The 18,148-nt window shown below is 40.5% G+C and overlaps 1 protein-coding gene across 14 annotated transcripts in view; it reads right to left on the bottom strand.

Annotated features, from left to right (window-relative positions):
* The window catches only part of LOC140611775 (uncharacterized), a 121,684-nt gene extending 105,708 nt beyond the window's left edge, over positions 1-15,976 (bottom strand). For 3 of the 14 annotated variants that reach the window (XR_012012981.1, XM_072788662.1, XM_072788661.1), the window contains exons 1-6: positions 15,730-15,969; positions 14,781-14,926; positions 11,810-11,930; positions 4,500-4,603; positions 2,073-2,206; positions 1,085-1,231 (exon numbers count right to left, since the gene is read on the bottom strand). The gene's annotated coding sequence lies outside the window, so the exon portion shown is untranslated. Of the gene's footprint in view, positions 1-553; positions 643-1,084; positions 1,232-2,072; positions 2,278-4,499; positions 4,616-11,809; positions 11,931-14,780; positions 14,927-15,404; positions 15,657-15,729 lie in introns of those variants that run through there. The other 11 variants (XM_072788657.1, XR_012012982.1, XM_072788653.1 and 8 more) reach the window with 11 other exon arrangements.
* Positions 15,977-18,148: the final 2,172 nt, after the last annotated feature.

The following is an 18,148-nucleotide window of genomic DNA, read 5'->3' as shown; positions in this document are numbered from 1 at the left end:
ACATTGAACAAAAATAACTTAAAACAGAACTTTACATATTTAATAAAAAGATGAAGATATTATTATTTACAACTTTAGCCAAAAATTAATTCCCTAAAGAGTAAAAGGTTATTTAATGAACAATTCTTTTGACTGGTTGGGAAATTGTTGCACCACTGCTCACAAATTCACACTTGATTTATTCTTTGAACGATATAGGTAAGTTACAGGATTAAGTCCTCTGTCTTTTGGTCCCTGCCATTAATTGGTTAAAGTCATCTGAGGACAGTGTAATTACAATGCTCCCAAAGAAACCTGGAGCTTTGTAAAGTACAGTAAACGGAAAGTAATTTGTTATGGACATTCAATTGCTAAAAGGATGTAAAAGGGTAGGAGCCATTAGGAAAGGTGAAGAAACACTGCTCTTGATGAGCTTGCTGAGGAGCCAAATGAGCTTCTTGATCATGAACAGAAGAGACCATCTAAAGTTTAAAAAATGTAGAGCTGTTTGTGTGTCCATTGATCCTGCAATTCTACTTGTGCACTAAAGCAGGAAAATTAAATGAAATATTACCTAACGAATACAGGTGCTGTGTTTTCTTCCTCTGATGTCTTTATATCTTTGTAGCCAGAAATCCCAATGTTAATTCCCAATAGGAAAGGCTGAATATTAAAGTTAAAAGTTCACCTTAATTTGAATATTGTAGCATTAGTGACATCTGGTGGAAAACAAGTTACAGGGTAGCATTATTTAGATATCCTGATCTATCCTGTATACTATCACTTTCACCAGATTTTCACACAGCCCTCTCCCCAAGTCCATGGGAAGAGTGTACTTTCTGGCCCCATTGAAGTTTGGCTTAGCCTTAAGTCTTACCTGCATCAGTGGAATATGGGCAAAAATGTCAGTGTGAAAGTTCTGAAGATAAGCTTTAGCAGTCCTGGTGAGGCATTGCCCCTTCAATGATAGAAGGAGACACGTACCCTGCAGATTTGCATGATAAGAAGACAAGCACTCCAGATAACCCACTGACTTACAGGGAAAAAATTGTTATTCTATGGTTGTTTGTGCAAAAGCCAATTAATACATGAGACTATTACACACCTCTGTGTGAATTCCCATGGAGGCTTGACTCCTCTCTCCAATTGATGACACTGGGAGAAGAATCCTGGAGACGTGTGGTTCAGTCCCTTCTGGGGCTCTATTTCAGACCCTGATAGGCCCAGTCGGAACATGTTTCCATTCCTCCACCTATGGTAAGCAAAACTGAGTCAAGAGTCCAGGGCAGGCCCATCAGGCTCTCTTAGAATCTTGGTTTCTCTGTATAACATGGTGTGGAAGTCATGTAGGGCTCTTTTTTTCTTCCAAACATTTATTTAAATTTTAGTTAACATATAGTGTAATATTGGTTTCAGGAGTATAATTTAGTGATTCATCACTTACACATAATACCCACTGTTCATAGGTCATTCGCAATTCTTGCATCTGTTGGTTTAAATATCTTCCTCTTAAAAAAAAAAATAAATAAATATCTTCCTCTTAAGGTGGACTTCAAGGTATAGGAAAAGAGGGCAGGACAAGTTTAGTTGGAGCCATAGGCCAAAGCTTTTCCGATTGAGCTTTGCCAATAAAGCTTGTAGCTTGGCTCCCACTCAACTCTAATATATGTACTAGTAGGACTCAGTAGTGTTATAAGCCACAAAGTATAAGTGGTAATATTAGGACTGTTTAATTTGGCGAATAAAAACAACTGACAGAAATTTAAGTATTATCCGTGATCTATTAAGAAAGTTGCTACTGGTGAACATTTTTCAGGGAATGACCACATTATTTCTGCTTATTTAGCAGAGGTATTTAGTGTTTCCTAAAGCAGTTACTGCTTTCTAAAAAGAATTTCAAACTTTCGTCCCAAAAGTAGGACCAGAATTGTTAACTCTTCATATTTTTACTGAACTTCCAGTTCTGCTTTCCTTCTCAACCTAATGTTTCATGTTTAGAGGTTACAAACAGCCCAGAATTTAAATGTTTTAATCTTACTAGTGTCCACTTTGTAACATACCTCATGTTTGGAAAACCAGACTCTTGACCATACCTTAATTCAACATCATTTTCATTTCTGCAGAACTACTTTTCTTATTCAGGAAAAGGACACATGTGGGTGGACCTCAATTAGATAGCTTCAACAATTCTCAAGGCAATGGGCTTTCACAGTAGCATTCACGATACCTGTCATCAATTACTGGCACTTATTTGTCTTGCAATGAGAGAATTGCCCTTTATTCTTAACAAGCAGGCAACTGGATCAAAGAGATTAGATTACTCAGGTGAAAAAACAAAGACAAATACATAATGAGATAAACCTGTGTAGTAACTGCCTGGAAGATTGCCATCTATTTTCCTCTCCATATCTCACGCTTTAGAAAGACCAGGACTTTGTTTCATTCATCCTAATACTTGGCACTTTAACAGGTGCTCACTTTGTAATTTCTGAATGAGTGATACAGGCCATGTGTTTTTACTTTATAGTGAAGGTTAATGAGTTAAATCATATAAAAAGCTTAGAACGGTGTCTGATACTAAGCACTTAATTACAAAACAAGGTAACATTTAGAATAGAGATGAGAAAAGACGTCAGAAGTTTGCCTTAAACTGACCCTTAAAAAATAAGGAAAACTAGGCTGGCAATAAGGCTAAGAGGATAGAAAAGTTCTCCAGTACACTACATGCTAAAATGAATTAATTCCAATGACATCTATTATTTTTTACAGAGAATGATGCTTATTTTAAGTCTAAGGTTATAAGATTAAAGGGATATAATCAAAGCTTGTTCATTAAATTGAAAGTAACTCCAGATTTATTCAAGTTTGTATCCTTAGGCCTCAGTAGGCACAAGATATTATTTGCTATACTGAATCCATTCTATTGTATGTGTTAATACCACACCAATATAAACATATTTTAAGACAAATTTTAAACATACATATTTAACTTTATTTCATCATCATTTAAAGCTTGATTTTAGAAAACATAAAAAAAATTAAGAGTTCTGTATCACAGGAATTTAAACAGTGGCAATATACGTAGCTTTGTAGGTTCGAGTTCTACAACAAATTAAAATCAAATCATTGGAAATGTTTTCAATATGGAAAATAGACAAATAAAATAAATGGCAGAGACCTATTATGAGCAATGTTTCATTACTTGCAAGTTATCGTTAGATAATTTCAGAATCTAAACAAAGACTCTCAATATTCAGACTTCTGTTGCTGTATTTTACATTTAATATCTCCCTACCTATATTCCAGAGTCAAAGTCCTTGACCAAAAGGTCTGATTTAAGAAGGCATTTAGTTTTATGGCAAAAGTTATCCATCTACAGTTACCACTTTCAAGGAATTGACAACAATGCTGATGTGATCTGCTAGTTCCCTTTTGAACAATGTGCAATAATTTATGTCAACCCTGTATAAAGTTATACAGGTAGAAAAAATTGGACAATTATGCACAGTTCAATAGATGTAGAATGTTAAGTTTTCCCAGTCTAAAAATTAACCAGTGATACAAAATTTATCAACTATAGTTGACTTGGTTTCAGGAAAACCGCATCTGAGAACTACAAGTACATCACTGTCCTTATCTCATCCTCAGTCACTGGTGGGAATTTTATAGGCCACCATGCTATTTACTTTGTGGATAGTAGTACTAAATGAACGAAGACGGACTTCCTCAGAATTGGTAACAAACTGTGGTCCTGACTCTTCCCATTTTTCAAGTACAACCAAATCCTTGTCTGTATAAATCAGTAGGTCAAATGAACCTAAATTGGATAAGATCATTAAAGTACAATTATTTTTCGAAAGGTACAACTATCCTTCCTGTCTCCCTCACATGTGAGCCAGCTATCATGTCAGAAAAGCTAGTTTAGCTTGATCTCTAATCAGTTATATTAGCTAATTGCTTTTCTTCAATGGAAATTTTAGTACAGAAAATACTGTACTCCCTTTTACTTAATGAAAAACTTGATTTTTTTCTTCAAAGAACCACTAAAGATATTTGCAGAAAGTATATAATTAATCACGAGACAGCATGAATCTAAGCCAGAGAAAAAGAACATCTTGGTTCTGTGACCGCTGTATCCCAATGCCCAGAACCGTGTTAGGCATACAGTAGGCATTTAGGGTATATCTGATGAATGAAGGAGTAACTAATCTAGAAAAGAAAGACACAGTTATACCTGTCTAAGTCTTAATTATATACAAGGAAATGTGTATAAAATAAAAGAAATGGAAGAAATTACATCAAAATATTCAGGAGAACTATAGAAAATTTTCATTCTTTCCCTATTCAGCACTTGTAAATAAAACACAACCAGCATTGCTTTAGATTCATGACGTTTTTCTCACTTATATACCATGACATGGATAATTAAGAAAAAATTCAACAAAACGGTTAATTCTTAAAGTAATAGCTTAGTCTTTCCACAAGAAATCTGAACCAACGTGAAGTCATACAATACTTACAAGAGACTTCCAACAGCGGCAGAAATGTCACGGTAGCTGTGATCTGTTGGATTACGGAGAGGATCTCATCCTGGATGGCCTTCTGAGACTTTTCTCTGGGTGTGCTACCAAAGAAACTAAATGAGTTGATTCATTTTAAGTTTTAACAAGTCATTTAAAACACTGATAAGATTATTTGTTTGATTAAATGCTTCAAAACTCAAACTAAGTAATGCATTCCAAAGGAGTTTTTAAAAAACAATTATAATTTCATTTATTATTCCAGATATTAAGGCTGATCTTAGTATCAGATCATTAAATAACAGATGACTAGAAAACCTGCCGAGAAAAAAAAAAAAAAAAAAGAAAAAAAAAAAAAGAAAACCTGCCGAGTGCTTCAAGTCAGGAAACATTCAGGATGTTGTAAAATAAAGATAACAATTAGTATCTAAGATCTTTAATTGGCATAATCATTTTGGTATTTTTAGGAATACCTAAATGTCTAATTCTGTAGTGCTTCAAAGAAGATGTTATATCAAGGTGTATTTATAATTAAACATTTTCTAGGGGAGGGGCAAGATGGCGGAAGACTAGTGTCCCCAAATCACCTGTTCCCACCAATTACCTAGATAATCTTCAAATCATCCTGAAAATCTATGAATTCAGCCTGAGATTTAAAGAGAGAACAGCTGGAATGCTACAGTGAGAAGAGTTCACGCTTCTATCAAGTTAGGAAGACGGGGTAAAAAGAAATAAAGAAACAAAAGGCATCCAAGGGAGAGGGGCCCCGCTAAGAGCCAGGCTAAGGCCGGGGTGAGTGTCCCCAGGACAGGAGAGCCCAGGCCCCAAGAAGCAGGAGCTTCACCAATCTTCCTGGGTGGAAAGGCCTCACAGGGAGTTCGAGCAGGACCCCAGAAAGGTAGGGATGCCCTCAGGCTCCCTGGGACACTAACAGAGCAACTGTGCCCTGGGGAGAGTGCCCTGAGCTCCCTAAGGGCTGCAGCATGGCATCGCTGGACCCGGGAGCAGCTCAGAGGGGCCCGGACGGCAGCTCTGCGGAGAGGTGGCTATGCGGTGGAGTGCAAATCCAACAGCGCAGGCCCAGGAGCACAGGGCGCCAGGGACACAGCCCAGGATCCGGCCTCCCCCCAGGACAGGAAGAGGCCAGGAGGGCCCAGGACGGGAAGGACGCTCCTGCCCCGAGCTGAGCAGATCAGCGGCCCCGCCCCCAGAGCATCCAGGTCCCTGCAGATGGAGAGCTCTGTAGTTACTGCGGGAGTAGACTCCAGAGCTCCAGAGCTGGCCGCTGCCACTGTGGTTGTTCCTTCTGGAGCCTCAAGGGGGTAAAAAATCCCCACTGAGCCCTGGAACAGGCAGGCGGCAGAGCAGATCCCCCAAGTGCTAACACCTGAAGATCAGCACAACAGACCCGTCCCCCAGAAGACCAACTAGATGGACAAATTCCAGGGGAAGTCAAGGGAATTAAAGTACAGAAATAGAAGATACTCCCCTGTGTTTTTTTTTGTTTTTGTTTTTTTTGCTTTTTGATTTCTGTTTGCTTACCCTGCCCTTCTTTTTCCTTTCTTTATTTTTCTATCTCTGTTTCTTCTCTTTTTTACTTCCTTTTTTCTTTTTTCTTTTTCTCTTTTCTTTCCTTCTATCTCTCCTCTCTTTTTCTCCTTTTCCCAATACAACTTGTTTTTGGCCACTCTGCACTGAGCAAAATGACTAGAAAGAAATCCTCAACTCAAAAGAAAGAATCAGAAACAGTCCTCTGTCCCACAGAGTTACAAAATCTGGATTACAATTCAATGTCAGAAAGGAAATTCAGAAGCACTATTATAAACCTACTGGGGGCTAGAAAAAAGCATAAAGGACTCAAGAGACTTCATGACTGCAATATTTAGATATAATCAGGCAGAAAGTAAAAATCAATTGAATGAGGTGCAATCCAAACTAGAAGTCCACACAATGAGGGTTCATGAGGCAGAAGAATGAGAGGGAGACATAGAAGACAAGTTGATGGCAAAGAGAGAAACTGAGGGAAAAAGAGACAAACAATGAAAAGACCATGAAGATAGATTAAGAGAAATAAACGACAGACTGAGGAAGAAAAACCTACATTTAATTGGGTTTCCCAAGTGCTCCGAAAGGGCCGGAGGGCCAGAATATGTATTTTAACAAATCCTAGCTGAAAACTTTCCTAATCTGGGAAGGGAAACAGGCATTCTGATCCAGGAGATAGAGAGATCCCCCCCTAAAATCAATAAAAACCATTAAACACCTCGACATTTAATAGTGAAGCTTGCAAATTCCAAAGATAAAGAGAAGATCCTTAAAGCAGCAAGAGACAAGAAATCCCTGACTTTTATGGGGAGGAGTATTAGGGTAACAGCAGACCTCTCCACAGAGACCTGGCAGGACAGAAAGGGCTGGCAGGATACATTCAGGGTCCTAAATGAGAAGAACATGCAACCAAGAATACTTTATCCAGCAAGGCTCTCATTCAGAATAAAAGGAGAGAGAAAGACCTTCCAAGACAGGCAGGAACTGAAAGAATATGTGACCTCCAAACCATCTCTGCAAGAAATTTTAAGGGGAAACTCTTAAAATTTCCCTTTAAGAAGAAGTTCAGTGGAACAATCCACAAAAAAAGGACTGAATAGATATCATGATGACACTAAACTCCTACCTGTCAATAGTAACTCTGAACGTGAACGGGCTTAATGACCCCATCAAAAGGTGCAGGGTTTCAGACTGGATAAAAAAGCAGGACCCATCGATTTGCTGTCTACAAGAGACTCATCTTAGACAGAAGGACACTTACAGCCTGAAAACAAAAGGTTGGAGAACCATTTACCATTCAAATGGTCCTCAAAAGAAAGCAGTGGTAGCCATCCTTATATCAGATAAACTGAACTTTACCCCAAAGACTGTAGTAAGAGATGAAGAGGGACACTATATCATACTTAAAGGATCTATCCAACAACAGGACTTAACAATCCTCAATATATATGCCCTGAATGTGGGAGCTGACAAATATATCAATGAATTAATAACCAAAATTAAGACATATTTAGATAATAATACACTTCTACTTGGTGACTTCGATTTAAGGCTTTCTGCACTGGATAGGTCTTCTAAGCACAAAATCTCCAAAGAAACAAGAGCTTTAAATGATACACTGGACCAGATGGACTTCAGGTATCTACAGAACTTTACATCCAAACTCAACTGAATAAACATTCTTCTCAAGTGCACATGGAACTTTCTCCAGAATAGGCCACATCCTGGGTCACAAATGGGGTTTGAACCGATACCAAAATATTGGGATCGTCCCCTGCATATTCTCAGACCATAATGCCTTGACATTAGAACTAAATCACAACAAGAAGTTTGGAAGGCCTTCAAACACGTGGAGGTTAAGGATCATCTTGCTAAAAGATGAAAGGGTCAACCAGGAAATTAAGGAAGAATTAAAAAGATTCATGGAAACTAATGAGAATGAAGGTACAACCATTCAAAATCATTGGGATGCAGCAAAAGCAGTCCTAAGGGGGAAATACATCGCAATACAAGCATCCACTCAAAAACTGGAAAGATCTCAAATACAAAAGCAAACCTTACATATAAAGGAGCTAGAGAAGAAACAGCAAATAGATCCTACACCCAGTAGAAGAAGAGAGTTAAGAAAGATTCGAGCAGAACTCAACGAAATCAAGACCAAAAGAACTGTGGAACAGGTCAACATAAACAGGAGTTGGTTCTATGAAAGAATTAATAAGATAGATAAACCGTTAGCCAACCTTATTAAAAAGAAGATAGAGAAGACTCAAATTAAGAAAATCATGAATGAGAAAGGAGAGATCACGACCAACACCAAGGAAATACAAACGATTTTAAAAACATATTACGAACAGCTATAGGCCAATAAATTAGGCAATCTAGAAGAAATGGATGCATTCCTGGAAAGCCACAAACTACCAAAACTGGAACAGGAAGAAATAGAAAACCTAAACAGGCCAATAACCAGGGAGGAAATTGAAGCAGTCATGAAAAACCCCCCAAGACACAAAAGTCCAGGGCCAGATGGCTTCCCAGGGGAATTCTATCAAACGTTTAAAGAAGAAACCATACCTATTCTACTAAAGCTGTTTGGAAAGATAGAAAGAGATGGAGTACTTCCAAATTCTTTCTTTGAGGCCAGCATCACCTTAATTCCAAAACCAGACAAAGACCCCACCAAAAGGAGAATTACAGACCAATATCCCTGATGAACATGGATGCAAAAATTCTCAACAAGATACTAGCCAATAGGTTCCAACAACACATTAAGAAAATTATTCACCATGACCATGTACAATTTATCCCCGGGACAGAAGGCTGGTTCAATACTCATAAAACAAACAATGTGATTCATCATATCAGCAAGAGAAAAACCAAGAACCATAGGATCCTCTCATTAGATGCAGAGAAAGCATTTGACAAAATACAGCATCCATTCCTGATCAAAACTCATCAGAGTGTAGGGACAGAGGGAACATTCTTCAACATCTTAAAAGCCATCTACCTAAAGCCCACAGCAAATCGCATTCTCCATGGGGAAGCACTGGGAGCCTTTCCCCTAAGATCAGGAACAAGACAGGGATGTCCACTCTCACCACTGCTATTCAACATAGTATTGGAAGTCCTAGCCTCAGCAATCAGACAAAAAAAAAGGCATTAAAGGCATTCAAATTGACAAAGAAGAAGTCAAACTCTCCCTCTTCGCCGATGACATGATACTCTACATAGAAAACCCAAAAGCCTCCACCCCAAGATTGCTAGAACTCATACAGCAATTTGGCAGTGTGGCAGGATACAAAATCAATGCCCAGAAATCAATGGCATTTCTATACACTAACAATGAGACTGAAGAAAGAGAAATTAAGGAGTCCATCCCATTTACAATTGCACCCAAAAGCATAAGATACCTAGGAAGAATCCTAACCAAAGAGGTAAAGGATCTATACCCTAAAAACTATAGAACACTTCTGAAAGAAATTGAGGAAGACACAAAGAGATGGAAAAATATTCCATGCTCATGGATTGGCAGAATTAAGATTGTGAAAATGTCAATGTTACCCAGAGCAATGTACATGTTTAATGCAATCCCTATCAAAATACCATGGACTTTCTTCAGAGAGAACAAATTATTTTAAGATTTGTGTGGAATCAGAAAAGACCCCGAATAGCCAGGGGAATTTTAAAAAAGAAAACCATAGCTGGGGGCATCACAATGCCAGATTTCAGGTTGTACTACAAAGATGTGGTCATCAAGACAGTGTGGTACCAGCACAAAAACAGACACATAGATCAATGGAACAGAATAGAGAACCCAGAAATGGACCCTGAACTTTATGGTCAACTAATATTCGATAAAGGAGGAAAGACTATCCATTGGAAGAAAGACAGTCTCTTTAATAAATGGTGCTGGGAAAATTGGACATCCACATGCAGAGGAATGAAAGTAGACCACGCTCTTTCACCACACACAAAGATAAACTCAAAATGGATGAAAAATCTAAATGTGAGACAAGATTCCATCAAAATCCTAGAGTAGAACACAGGGAACACCCTTTTTGAACTCGGCCACAATAACTTCTTGCAAGATACATCCATGAAGGCAAAAGAAACAAAAGCAAAAATGAACTATTGGGACTTCATCAAGATAAGAAGCTTTTGCACAGCAAAGGATACAGTCAACAAAACTACAAGACAACTTACAGAATGGGAGAAGATATTTGCAAATGATGTATCAGATAAAAAGGGTTAGCATCCAAGATCTATAAAGAACTTCTTAAACTCAACACCAAAGAAACATACAATCCAATCATGAAATGGGCAAAAGACATGAAGAGAAATCTCACAGAGGAAGACATAGACATGGCCAACACGCACATGAGAAAATGCTCTGCATCACTTGCCATCAGGGAAATACAAATCAAAACCACAATGAGATACCACCTTACACCATGAGAGTTGGGAAAATTAACAAGGCAGGAAACCACAAATGATGGAGAGGATGCGGAGAAAAGGGAACCCTCTTACACTGTTGGTGGGAATGTGAACTGGTGCAGCCACTCTGGAAAACTGTGTGGAGCTTCCTCAAAGAGTTAAAAATAGCCCTGCCCTATGACCCAGCAATTGCACCTCTGGGGATTTACTTCAGAGATGCAGATGCAATGAAACGCCGGGACACCTGCACCCACCTGCACCCGGATGTTTCTGGAAGCAATGTCCACAATAGCCAAACTGTGGAAGGAGCCTCGATGTCCATCGAAAGATGAATGGATAAAGAAGATGTGGTTTATGTATACAATGGAACATTACTCAGCCATTAGAAATGACAAATACCCACCATTTGCTTAACGTGGATGGAACTGCAGGGTATTATGCTGAGTGCAGTAAGTCAGTCGGAGAAGGACAAACATTGTATGTTCTCATTCATTTGGGGAATATAAATAATAGTGAAAGGGAATATAAGGGAAGGGAGAAGAAATGTGTGGGAAATATCAGAAAGGGAGACAGAACATACATACTCCTAACTCTGGGAAATGAACTAGGTAGGGGTGGTGGCAGGGGAGGAGGGCGGGGGTGGGGGTGACTGGGTGGTGGGCACTGAGGGGGGCACTTGACGGCATGAGCACTGGGTGTTATTCTGTATGTTGGTAAATTGAACACCAATAAAAAATAAATTCATTAAAAAATAAAATAAACATTTTCTAAAACAGACCAAAGGCTTCAGGAACAAACTACATTTCATTATGAGAGAGAGTTCTGAGTTTACAGGTAAGCATGCCTGGGACAATGCTAAGAATTAGCATATAATGAGGGGGCATTTCCCATCCAGAGGATCTAAGAACTTCAGTTCAGAGTGTCTTAGGAAGTTTATAGTGTTAAATGAAATACAGTAGAGCTGCATATCAAGCTAGGAGAAAATCTAGGATAATACTTCATGGTTAAAAGTACCTTGACACAATCCATTAAATGGCCCACCTAATACATCATGTGTAGCTTACATATAGCACCATAAATACTAAAGGGTGAAATTTATGGATTTTAGACTAAGGGCAGTTATGTTAAAAGTACACTATACAAGTCCATAATAGGCACGACTCTTTTGTGAGCACAGTTTGTGAGTCTTATTCTTCTCCACGGGAGATCTAACATAGTTAGAAACAAACTACCTTATACGAAACTAGTTCAATATAGTTAGAACTCATTGAGTCAAGAAAACAAGTTTTGGAAAAAAAATCTATGAAAGTGGAAGCAGTTTAATTCATACTTACCTGTCATCTTTTGCAGTCTTGTCGCACTCAATATCAAACTTCCACCTTTCAAGGACTTCACCGCTTTCAATATTTGAGATGAATACCACCAGTTTCTGAACTGAACACTTGTATAACCAATCTGCAATACAGAACAAGGCATCTTTTTTGGTTCACTGCATTACAAAGTAACTCTTCCCAGGTCTCACTTTCTGCCCTTAGCAAATTCCTACCACTGGTATTTTGGAACTCCTCCAACCTGTACAGAAAACTTGCCTCACAATAACCTAGCTCCCGTTGTCCAATTCTCAGTATCCGTACCAGATGTAGTTAGTACTGAATGCTAAGCACAGAGTAGTGAACATGCAGTATACTCTAATCCAAGGTAAATTCCAGAAGATGAGCATTAATCTAATCACTGCAGCAATAAATGCAAATTTTTAATTGTAATAAATGTTAAGAAGGTGCAGTATGTGATCCAATGAGAGAATATAGGAAAATTTGACTCAGGGAATTCTCACTTGACTTCAGTTCTACAAATAAATACCATTAAATATGCAAAAGATTACAGAAAAGGGTACAGGTCTAAAATACTGAAAAGCGAAAAGTATCTGACCAGAGGATTGAAAGGGTAATACAAATACAGTTAAGAAAGGGAGAATGAACAAGGTCGGTTTGTGCAAGATACATAGGGGCCAGACCACGCAAGGTCACATGGGGTAAATTAAAGAACTTATACTTCAAGAATCAGGGAAGTCATTACTGTGTCTGAAGTACGGTGTGATGTGATTAAACTTATATTTCAGAACTATCCTTTAGGCTGTGATGTGTGGAAAGTAGAGTGGAAGTAAAGAGAGGATCTAGGGATGCTAATTGATTAGTAATTCAAGCAAGAGGTACTGAAGGCTTATAGAAGGATAAATTGGTAGAGATGGATCAGTATAGGTAGAGTCAAGAGATTTCATAGATTTTATTTATTTATTCATGATAGAGAGAGAGGAAGAGATACAGGCAGAGGGAGAAGCAGGCTCCATGCAGGGAGCCTGATGTGGGACTCGATCCCAGGTCTCCAGGATCATGCCCTGGGCTGAAGGCAGTGCTAAACTGCTGAGCCACCCGGGCTGCCCTAAGGTTTTATTTCTAAGTAATCTCCACACCCAATGTGGGGCTGGAACTTACAACCCAAGATCAAGAGTTGCATGCTCTACTGACTGAGCCAGCCAGGACCCCCTTAAATTTAGTTTTCAAGTATCACTAGGTTAGCCACATGTGGATATCAAGGGAGCCACTTACTATATGAGCAAAGAGAAGACTTGGGTTGGATGTATGTTTATGAGTCAACTACACAAAGATTGTTAGTAAAGTTATGTATGTGTCAGAAGTCATCTTAGAGATTATAATAAGGGGGCCTCATAATGAGCCCTGAATTAATCTTGGAACTTGGGATAATATACTCAAGAATACACAGTTTTGTTTTTTTTTAAGACACAAAAACAATCTTGTAATATTTAGGACTTGTGGGCCACCTAGGTCTCTTGCATAGTTTTTTAAAAACTAGCCTTTAAAAATCTGAAAACACTCAGTTTGCAGGTAGTACAAAAATAGGCCACTTGCTGGATATGGGCCATCAGTTTGCTGACCCCTTGACAAAAACCAACCTTGTCTCAATTTTGCTCGGAAAAGGAAGAGATTGGGTAGTGACTTAAAGATCTGGGGTGGGTGGAAATTTTTTTCTTTTAAAACTGAAGACAAATGAAACCAATGAAAATATCTCAAAACAAAGAAATCAGAAATACCAGAGAAGAACTAGGGTAGATTCCTTAAGAAGGCTAGAGGGATGGGGATTCAAAGAGATTGAACAATTTGCCTCTAAGAAGAGCAATTCCTCCATTCTAACTAAAATAAAAGGGACAAATTAAATAGGAAGGTCTACATACAACTGAGGTGAAATGTCCTAAGTGTAGTCTTAAAGGAGACAACCTAAAAACCAGTAACTTAGGCAGGGCTTGCTTCTTCATCAAATTAAGGTGACATAGATTCTTAGTTACTTCTATGTTTCAGGCTAAGTAATCTGAGTATCGCCCTGGGTGATTTAGCCCTGAAGATGATAAAAACACAATTAATAGAATTTTAAAAATAAAGCCTCTTGAAACAAACAAACAAACAAAATATATATATATATATATATATATATATATATATATATATATATGACTCAGGTATAAAAAAATTACTGTAATTTTTTTTTTTTGGAACTAGTTTTGGAAGGTGAAATGAGGAGCCAGGGAGAAACATCCTATAACACAGAAAAATTAGAAGTGAGAATCCTAAGTAGAGAAAAACATGGGGGAAAAAAGAGACAGAATAGATGGAGAACAAGTATCCATTCAACAAGTATTCAGTAATTTCTTGAGCTAAGAAAAAACAAGGGGTGTTCAGTTAGAAATGGCTAACGGACAGGCAGGATTTTAACAAAGACAAATGAAGACAGTAAGACATTAAAAAACTTTATTGGGTATTCTATTAGTAGTATTTTTTTAAGTTTAGTTCCCAGGCTGGATCCAATTTCATTTTCATTTATCTTAAATGACGGTTTTAAACTCTAGGCAGCTATAGAAAATATATCATATTAAAAATATGTAGTGGATTTCTCTCCAATAATAAACATCATCATAGTTATGTAAAATTCCAACTTGTTCCACCTGGCTACACGAACTGCAAAAATCACTTCAAAAGGAGTTGATAGAGATTGTTTTGTGAAGCCAGATCAGATTCCTAACATCAACATATTTAACCCACTCAAAATGTGGTAGGGAAGAGTGGACTTTCTTTCACTTTATTATTTGCTTCCTTCCGATGGAGAATCACTATATTTGAGATTGCAGTGTTCTACACCTCTTTGTATAGAGCTGAAAAATGAACACCAAGATGCCAGAAAGTACGGGTCCAAGAAGACCTGCAAAACTCAAATTGGTTTTCAACAATTAAATACCTTTCACTTGTCCACTACATGATTGAATTATTTTATGAGCTCAGGATCTGTTGTTATAAGCAAGGTGAGTCCGTATTTCTGCCCTCTGGTAGAGGTTTCAGATGGATATATGCCACGCTGATATAAAATGCTGTTGATGCCAAATGCTGAAAACAAAAGGAATGTTAAAGTTATTTCCACTTTGTAACTCTGGAAAATAAAGCCTATTTAGATGTGGCTGCGGTTTCATTCATGGCATCAAACTGAAAAAGCCTAAACGTGCGTTTGTGCGTGTCTTGCTGAAAGCAGAGTAGGGGAAAAGTGCCACTGAAAATCCTTAAAAATGTTGCTTCTAAATCAAAAGAACACGATACCTGCGTTTATGCGGAAATAAAAATGCCAAACTGCATTAACCTAGCGTCCAAGTAGAACTACAAGCTCAGGGTAATGCAAGCCCCAATTCAGGTTACGTGATCACAGGGTGTGGAAATAGGCTTTTGCGTCTGGATTAGCAATTGATTGATTAACCGGTCGGATGCTCCAGAGCAAGCCTCTCCCTCACTTTTCCCTCCTCTTCTCCTGCCAGAGTCTATCAGAGGGTACAAGCATGGCCTGGTCCTAAATCTAGCCCATCGCCCTCAGTACCGGAATCAAAGCTTGGTGGATGGGCTGTTCAAAGTGCACTGGGCTCCACCGCTCGGGGTGGTGCCGGGCGGCCGGGCTGGGCGGCCTGTGGGATCCGCAGTTTCCCGCAAGGCTGCTGGTGCAGGGGCGCGGCGCGAGGCAGGCCGGGCAGCACCTGGGCTTCCCGCTCCCCCAGGAGCAAGGCGCCTAGATTAGATTCTCCAGCCAGGCGGGCGCTGGAGCAGAGCCGCCCCCCACCCCCGGCCCCCGCCTCCGGGCCGGCCGGGCCTCCAGGGCCGCTGGCCTCAGCTGTCCCCGCCCTCTGGCCTGCGGGAGGGGGACTCACAGAAGAACTGGGCCACGATTTCCGCCTCTGCTCGCGGGAGAGCTGCGGCGCCACGGCCAGGCCTAGGGACGAGGGAGCGCGCTGCTGCCCGGCAGACCAGACGGCGACCGCACGGCCTCCAACGGTTCCCGCCAGTCGTTTGGAAAGTAACGACGCTGCTCCCCGGGGCCTTCGCGCAGGCGCGACGAGCCTCTCGGCCCGCCCAGCGCCAGTCTCCCCGCTCGCCGGAGGGGGCGCCTCGCGCAGGCGCAGTGGGTAGGCGTGGTCAGGCGCTTCCGGGCTGTCGGGGCTCGAAGGGTCCTGGCGGGCACCTGGAATTGTGGTCGCGGGGCCGCAGCTGAGGCGAGAGGACTGCAAAACCTGGCTCTGACGCCCGCTCCGAGGCCTGCGGAGTGAGGCCCAGGATCCCAGTTCGGCAGTTTCAAAGCGATTTTCTGTTTTTTTTTGTTTTCAAAGTGATGTGAACTGCGCGCCGGTTGCATCTTAACGTGGCCCCAGGGACCCCCCCCCCCCCCCCCCCGCAAACTTTTGCTTAGATGCTTCGAGCCAGTCAAGAAGCCGCCTGCGTGGCACCGAGCACAGCTGGAGAGGGCCTGGTGACTGTCTGCCCGCGCAGCTTTTAAGAAATTGGGGGCGGCCCGGGCGGCCCAGCGGTTGACGCGCCTTCAGCCTGGGCCTGACCCTGGAGCCCAGGGGTGGAGTCCGCGTGGGGCTCCCTGCGTGGAGCCTGCCTCTGCCTCTGCCTGTGTCTCTGCCTCGCTCTCTCTCTTTCTCTGTGTGTCTATCGTGAATAAATACATTCTTCAAAAACAAAGGAATCGGGTTGGGGTGAAAGGGGTGAGCCGCAGCCCTTGTCCTGTGCTGTCAGCCGGGAGCCGCAGGGGCAGCCTCTGTGCCCGGGAATAAGTTGCTCGGGCATAAGTTCCCCCACCAAACAGGCCCAGACACACTGAAGAAGTTGTCAGGGAATTTTGACCCACGAATTCACGGATTTTACCTTAGGATGAGAAGCTTGGAAGAGAGCGCACAATCCATGTCAATTGCAAAAACAGTGTAGTCCTTGAAGGAGCTAGAAATATTATTTGTAAAACTCAAGCCCCGAAAACTACCTACCAGACATGCTATCCTACTTGCTTAAATGAGAAATGCCCTAGTGTCTTACTGTTCTATGATTGCATGACAAGTTACCGCAAGTTGATGGCTTAAGATAACACACATTTATTATTGTCGGGTAGGTCAGGGGTTGGTGTGACACAGCTGGATGCTCAGCTTAAGAATCTCACTCGGTTGAAATACAGGTGTCTCTGCAAGTGGAATCTCATCCGCTTGCATCCATCAACCCAGAAGATCCAGGGTTCTCTTCCAAGCCCCTTGGTTGTTGGCAGAATTAATAACCTTGTGTTTCTTGGACTGGCGTTATTGTTTTGCTCGTTGGCCAGAGGGGAGTCTTGTGCCTTAGCCAGATGGCTCTTCCATAGACCTTCTCATACTGCGAGTCTCTTTGACTTCATGGAGATCTCTTTTAAGGATTCATCTGATTGGATTAGACCTAATCAGTTAATTTCCCCTTTGATGATTTTTTTTTTTTTTTACCTTTGATGAATTTAATCCGGGATGTGAATCCTATCATATTCACAGACTCTGGCCACACTCAAACAGAGGAGAGTATCTAAAATGTGCTCCTTAGAAGTCATGGATTTTTCTGCCCTCTTAGAATGCTGCCTATGACAGTGTTATCAGATTTTGATCAGTTTGAAACATAGCTAATAGGCCAAGTAGCCGTAAAATATTTTCCTTACACCCTTTAGTCTTTTGTACCTGTGTATACACAGGTGTGTTTAAATCACCATCTTTCACTCCTTCCACCAGGAACTTAGAGGGAGAACTCGGGCATGATACTGGTAGAGCCACATGCTCAGCTTACTACAAATAAAAATTGTTTCTCTTTATGAGGAATTTTATATCAATACTGAGCACTTAAGGAAATATTTTTTTCGGTTTCATTTTTCTGAATATGTAAATAATTGTTGGTATAATTCTGGAGATTCTAGAATTTATTCTTTTAATTTTTTTATTTAATAAATTTATTTTTTATTGGTGTTCAATTTACAATATACAAAATAACACCCAGTGCTCATCCTGTCAAGTGCCCCCCTCAGTGCCTGTCACCCATTCACCCCCACCGCCCACCCTCCTCCCCTTCCACCACACCTAGTTCGTTTCCCAGAGTTAGGAGTCTTTATGTTCTGTCTCCCTTTCTGGTATTTCCCACACATTTCTTCTCCCTTCCCTTCTATTCCCTTTCACTATTATTTATATTCCCAAATGAATGAGAACATACAATGTTTGTCCTTCTCCAACTGACTTACTTCACTCAGCATAATATCCTCCAGTTCCATCCACGTTGAAACAAATGGTG

The sequence above is a fragment of the Canis lupus genome, chromosome 20 (genome assembly GCF_048164855.1).
Source record: "Canis lupus baileyi chromosome 20, mCanLup2.hap1, whole genome shotgun sequence".
Classification (NCBI taxonomy): Eukaryota; Metazoa; Chordata; class Mammalia; order Carnivora; family Canidae; genus Canis; species Canis lupus.
The sequence above is the reverse complement of the archived record's forward strand: the minus strand, read 5'-3'. Positions and strand labels throughout refer to the sequence as shown.